The sequence below is a fragment of the Bemisia tabaci genome, chromosome 10 (assembly GCF_918797505.1).
Source record: "Bemisia tabaci chromosome 10, PGI_BMITA_v3".
In the NCBI taxonomy this organism is placed as follows: domain Eukaryota; kingdom Metazoa; phylum Arthropoda; class Insecta; order Hemiptera; family Aleyrodidae; genus Bemisia; species Bemisia tabaci.
Window position 1 is genome coordinate 30,708,267 of NC_092802.1, and position 6,854 is coordinate 30,715,120.

The 6,854-nt window shown below is 43.8% G+C and overlaps 1 protein-coding gene across 1 annotated transcript in view; it reads right to left on the reverse strand.

Annotated features, from left to right (window-relative positions):
* Kal1 (anosmin-1 Kallmann syndrome 1) overlaps window positions 1-6,485 on the reverse strand; it is a 53,459-nt gene extending 46,974 nt beyond the window's left edge. The window contains exon 1 of the mRNA XM_072304924.1: window positions 6,258-6,485. The gene's annotated coding sequence lies outside the window, so the exon portion shown is untranslated. The remainder of the gene's footprint in view (window positions 1-6,257) is intronic.
* Window positions 6,486-6,854: the final 369 nt, after the last annotated feature.

Sequence of the window (6,854 nt, forward strand, 5' to 3'; positions counted from 1 at the left end):
GAACTTTTAGGCCTTGTTTCTCCCCCAAAATAACGTGGAGCCAGTACTATTTTCCCATCTTATCTCACTCTAAGTAGATGTGATTTCCGGCGGCTAAAAAGTACTGCCCGCGGAAAACGAACCACGCAAAAATAGTGCGTTGAAGAGAGGACTTCGATGTAATTGACAAGATTTTGGTACAACTTTGCTGGAGAGGAAGTGCAATCAGTTTTCATATCTCCCGTGTGACTCATTTATATTTCTATCTACACCTGCTTTACGCGTTTTTTATTCGTCCTATTTGGAGCCTCAAACTTCTGCATTTTTCGCACAAAAAATTAAAACTGACAACACGCGTAGCTGGATAATATGTAGGTGACAGTGCACTTTAAATTGCCCTCGCTTTTTCCTCCTTTATGATGCTCTACGAGATGTAATGAAGAGAAAATGAGGGGGGCGTGAATATGTGGCAGGTAATCTGATCCTTTCTGGCTTGGTGGAGCCTTCCCGCTCTAGGAAAAACAACGTATGAATATTAGGTTGTCAGATCACTTTCGACCAAATGCATCTTTTCGAACAAATATATATCATTTTAATTTTTAGGAGTGCGGGATCACGTTGCGGGGAAAAAACTTCAAAGATTGTAATGAGAAATATTCACGACTTTCTTCAAGAGTAAAATACTATATGACGAAGTTTGGCAAACTCCGAATGCTCTTACTTCGTTTATACTCAGAACGGCAGAGTTTTTACATCAAGAAACTACACCTCAAGAGTACGTGATAGTAAAAAACCTCGAGTTAATCCCTCTGCCGAACATGACAGCTCCGTTTTCACACCTTCATCGGTCTAATGGACAGCTTTACGGAAAAAAGTAAAAATATCAAACTAGTTAAGAAACCAACAGCACATGGGCTGCTTACACTAAAAGTTAGTTGATCTTTATCTATAACCTCGCAAGCACTAAAGAATTATGCAACACACTTACTCTGCAGCGACTATTGAAACAAACTTTTAAATCATCTAAGATTTTAAAATGAAAATTCTTGAAAAACTGTCAAAATGTTTGTTTTGGGAGAGCCTGTTTGGATATTTTTTACGTAGGTTTGCAAAAGAGAGGGAGAGAAAGGGGGGAGAGAGAGAGTCGAGATGACACAAGCTTAACTTCAATTGAAGGGCAAATATAATGTGAGAGTGGCCCGCATGACAAAGTCAGAGCGCCTTGAATATTTCGGTATGCAACCCGGTCATCCTTCAAGCAAAAATAATTGCATCCAGGCGTTGTCATGTAACTGATACTAGAGCACCGATGTAGGGAGAGTACGAACATGTTGAAATATGGAGCTTTTAGGATCCAAAAGGGCACCCAACCCTCCAACACAAAATTAACCACTTCCAACCTTCAGATTCCAATATCAAACCAAGATGACCAAGAGTATGTTCACGAATGAGCAGTCTCCTACCAAAATGAGTAAATTTACACTAAAACTGATAGACCGTGGGCCAGCAAGGGGTAACCCTCCCCCCCCCCCCCCCGTGGGAATTTCGAAGGTGGTGATTTTCTTGAAGCTCTCGACTAGTAGAATAAGATTTTTCTTGTCTACGCGAATTTTATCGTGGTGGGGGGGAGTAGGCCCCCCCTAAACCCCCCAAAATTGCTCAGAATTCCGACTTTTCCGCGAATTTTCCCACTTTTTACCCGAAAAGGCTTGATTTTAGGGCAAAACTCCACATAACCATTCTGAAAGCTCGTAAAATTCTGGTCTAGAAAAGTTTAAGTGACTTTGACCAGGACCCGCGGTCCCCCAAAATGGGGGGGCTTAAAATGTCAAAATATCTCAAATTTCCGCGAAAATGACCGTTTCGCCGCGATTTCTCGCCAATAACGCGAAGAAGGTTGGTATTATCGTAAAATTGTTTACCCCTATAATAACAGAGCATTAATTTTTCATTCTAAGGGCGGCCTAACCCCTCGTGGGGGGGAGGGGGCCCCCCAGCAGTACCCACCCTATAAAAACCGTCAAGATTGGCCGCTTCCTTGAAGTAGCGTTATGCGCAAAAATGGGCGGCAAAATGAAAACAAGTAGCGTTTGTTCTGAGAGAACATCAATGTGGATTCTTGTGGGGGGTGACAGGGGGGAGGGAGGTACATCCTCCTCCCTCCCCCTCCCCCTCCCCCCAAAAAATAATCACGAAAAACGTTAATTAAACGCGAAAATTCCACTTTATAAGACGACTTTCAGGGCTTGTCATTGACACGCTTACACTAACATAATTTAACGAGGGGGGGGAGGGGAGAGGGTTTACCCTCCCCCCTCCTCTTCCACCCCCTCCCCCTCCCCCCAAATAAATAATCACGAAAAAATGTAAATAAACGCGAAAATTCCATACTCTAAAAGGCGACTTTCAGGGCGTGTCATTGTCACGCTCACACTAATATAATTTAATGAGGGGAGGGGGGGGGTGTTAGACATCTTAGCCTCCCCAGCCAACATTAAAAAAGGGTGGGGGAGGGGTAATTTATAAACGTTACTTACTTAATAATAGGAGGGACGGGGAAACCTAGCTGCAGTAGGAGAATTTTAAGATTTGAAGGGATACGTAATTAAATCAGGGAACGTAGAGATACTATTTTATTTTTTGGAAATGACTGAAACTGAGGGGAGTTTATTCATAATTGACGGAAATGTACATACTTAAGCTTATGTCAACATTTTTGAAACGTTTGGAGAATAGGCTCAAAGTGTATTGGATCGTTTGCCAAAGTATTCAATCATTCATTTGGTCACAGACAGAAACTGCAGTGATAAATTTATCAAAAACATTCAGCGATTATGGGGGGGATTAAGGGATACTTTTTCACGAATGGACCCCCAACCAAAATACCCCGTAGTTTGAAAAGTAATTTAGGCAAGTGTAAAAACAAGAACCAACTTATCGATCTATTCTTAACTGAATGGAACCGAAAGAAATACACCCAATATACTCACTGGAAAAAGTATATTAAGGCATGGAGATGGGTCTAGCCAGTTTACCTCCGCTGACGGTGTGAAAGTTGACTTCATCTTGCAAACTCAATAAAAATCAAACCAATAAGAAGCAAACATTCAAATAATTTTGCTTTTTTCCGAGTCGAACTATCTTGATAACTATTCGTCAATCAGAGTTCACTGCAGTATCTGTCTGTGACCAAATGAATGATTGAATACTTTGGCAAACGATCCAATACACTTTGAGCCTATTCTCCAAACGTTTCAAAAATGTTGACATAAGCTTAAGTATGTACATTTCCGTCAATTATGAATAAACTCCCCTCAGTTTCAGTCATTTCCAAAAAATAAAATAGTATCTCTACGTTCCCTGATTTAATTACGTATCCCTTCAAATCTTAAAATTCTCCTACTGCAGCTAGGTTTCCCCGTCCCTCCTATTATTAAGTAAGTAACGTTTATAAATTACCCTCCCCACCCTTTTTAATGTTGGCTGGGGAGGCTAAGATGTCTAACACCCCCCCCCTCCCCTCATTAAATTATATTAGTGTGAGCGTGACAATGACACGCCCTGAAAGTCGCCTTTTAGAGTATGGAATTTTCGCGTTTATTTAAATTTTTTCGTGATTATTTATTTGGGGGGAGGGGGAGGGGGGTGGAAGAGGAGGGGGAGGGTAAACCCTCTCCCCTCCCCCCCCTCGTTAAATTATGTTAGTGTAAGCGTGTCAATGACAAGCCCTGAAAGTCGTCTTATAAAGTGGAATTTTCGCGTTTAATTAACGTTTTTCGTGATTATTTTTTGGGGGGAGGGGGAGGGGGAGGGAGGAGGATGTACCTCCCTCCCCCCTGTCACCCCCCACAAGAATCCACATTGATGTTCTCTCAGAACAAACGCTACTTGTTTTCATTTTGCCGCCCATTTTTGCGCATAACGCTACTTCAAGGAAGCGGCCAATCTTGACGGTTTTTATAGGGTGGGTACTGCTGGGGGGGCCCCCTCCCCCCCACGAGGGGTTAGGCCGCCCTAGAATGAAAAATTAATGCTCTGTTATTATAGGGGTAAACAATTTTACGATAATACCAACCTTCTTCGCGTTATTGGCGAGAAATCGCGGCGAAACGGTCATTTTCGCGGAAATTTGAGATATTTTGACATTTTAAGCCCCCCCATTTTGGGGGACCGCGGGTCCTGGTCAAAGTCACTTAAAACTTTTCTAGACCAGAATTTTACGAGCTTTCAGAATGGTTATGTGGAGTTTTGCCCTAAAATCAAGCCTTTTCGGGTAAAAGTGGGAAAATTCGCGGAAAAGTCGGAATTCTGAGCAATTTTGGGGGGTTTAGGGGGGGCCTACTCCCCCCCACCACGATAAAATTCGCGTAGACAAGGAAAATCTTATTCTACTAGTTGAGAGCTTCAAGAAAATCACCACCTTCGAAATTCCCACCGGGGGGGGGGGGGGGGAGGGTTACCCCTTGCTGGCCACGGTCTATGAGTCAAATACGCGCTTTAAAAACGACGGGTCATATGAATAGTAAAAAAAAAGTAATAAGTCACCGACATGTTCGTATTGTCCGTAGTCTCCCTATATAGGTACAAGAAAAAAACACTAAGAAACGTGGCCCAAACTGTACGTAATAATGTGGTGAAATAGCGATGGATCCACACTATTTTGCGAAGAAAACAAAGACAATAGTTCACCGATTTCAATTAAGGTAAACAATGTTGAGCTGTTATGAACACCAGTTGATATCACCGCAAAGATGATATACTGAAAATAAAGCAATCCTATTGGTGGAAAAGGGTGGTTGCAATGGGCAGAGGAAGTAAGTAATAGACTAACTAACAGCAACCAACGAGAAATAACCCTATAGTTAGTCCATCATTTTCTCCCTTAGTCTAAAGGAACCACTCACTTCAACCCGTAGGATCGCTCCTTACTCCCTGTGCCTTCCATGTCTATCGCTTTGTTTATTAATTTCATATCAGCTCGCAGACCATTTGGATTACATTTTGCAATGAGGAGCCACTGCCATACTATGGCTTATTTTAGAAAGAACATACATGCCATTGGTTTCCCTATACAGATATAAGCTTTTACTCGGAGAAAAAAACTTCGTGCATGGGACCCGAAGTTGAGGTCATGTGGATCTCTGAAGTTTTCTGATCCCGCATCCGAAAACTTAAGGTCGAGCTGCCGAGGTTCGGGTCAGACATCGAAGCACTTCGGTATGCACCGGAGTACTTCAGATGTGTGACCCGAACCTTTCGGTATGTATCGAAGTACTTCAGATGTCTGACCCGAAATTTGGCAGCTCGACCTCAAGTTTTTAGATACGTGATCCGAAAACTTCAGAGATCCCTATGACCTCAACTTCAGATCCCACGCACGAAGTTTTTTTCTCCGTGTATGAGAGCCAGAGATAGTGGTTTCTTATTGCAAAAGGTAATCCGTTTGAATCAGTGAGAACGAAAACACACCAACTCGGTAACTCTAAAATCCTCAATTTTCACTAAGGACAGCCAATTTTCATAAAAGGCATTGAAGTGAGGGAAATAGCGAATCTGTTCCAACTGGACCTTTAAAGTGTCCTTAAGTACTTGTCTTTCGGCACCAAAAATGTTCTTCTTGGACTTACTTCTTCACATACTGTGCAGTTTTGTGTGCGCCTCATTCTTTTCATCTTTTAGAGTTGGTGTGTTTTCGTTCTCACTGATTCTTTTAAAACACTGGGGGAAAAAATACATTGGATCTAGAGTCCAGACTCTTAAAAACATCGACAAGAAAAAATACTCTTGATTCGATCAGATTTAAGCTTAAATCAAGAACCAAGCCTCTTAATTTGAGCGGATTTCCTTTTGATTTGGATCGCGTTTAACAGAAAGGAACCAAGCCACATCGGCTGTTGCCATATTTAACAGAGGTCTTTAATTTTCTACAAAAGAACGTTTGTGCGAATTTTTTTGAAAATTTTAGGGGATCTGCCTTGTAACATGCAGAAAATTCACTGAAATTTTCAAACAAATCCGCTTCACTGCTTTCATGTAATAAATTAAATTGCCCAGATTAAATTTGGCAATGTCTGATGTGGCTTGGCTCCTTTCTGCTTAACGCGGTCCATTTGAGCTTAAATTTGATTGAATCAAGAGTCCTTTTTCTTGTCAATATTTTCAAGAGTCTGGACTCTAGATCCAATGTGGTTTTTTCCCAGTGAACCCGTGCCTTTCCCGTAGAGTGGACACCCCGATTAAGATTAAGAGCAAGCATGGGGAGAACAGGGGGGGCGTACCTGTTGCGTGGGCGCTGCGGCATTGCGGCGGCGGGGCGGGGGGCCTGGCGAGCCGGAGCAAACAGCTGGACTTGCATCTGGCGGCGAGGAGGGGGTAGTCGGCGTCGAATTTGCTTGCGTGAGAGTCGGAGATCCCCGGGCCGACGCCGAGGAGCAGGTGGAGCAGGAGAAGAGCGCGTCCGGGCGCCACCGTCACGACGACACTACGACTGCACATGCTTGAGCGGCGAGCCGCGAGCCGACCGCTGTCCGCCGCGGCACCGCCACCGCCGGGCCCCCCGCCGCCCCCCGCCCCCCCAGGGGTCGCCCCGTGACCGCGCCTACCGCAACAACCACCCGGCCCTGTTGCCGAATCCGCGTCGGATCCCGGCAACGTCTTGGAGGCACCACTGGGGTTCCTGTAGAGGAAGGTAAGTGAAGCCAAGGTCTGCTCTTCCCCTGGTCGAGAAGCTAAAATGTAGAAAAAATGTACGTGGAGAGTACAAAGATGTCGAAATATGGAGCTCTTAGGGCCCAAAGGTTTAAGTGTACCTGTATAATAAGGGCCGATTGTAAGACCTCTGGTCAGGTGCTTGACGAAACTGGTGGTTTGAGTTG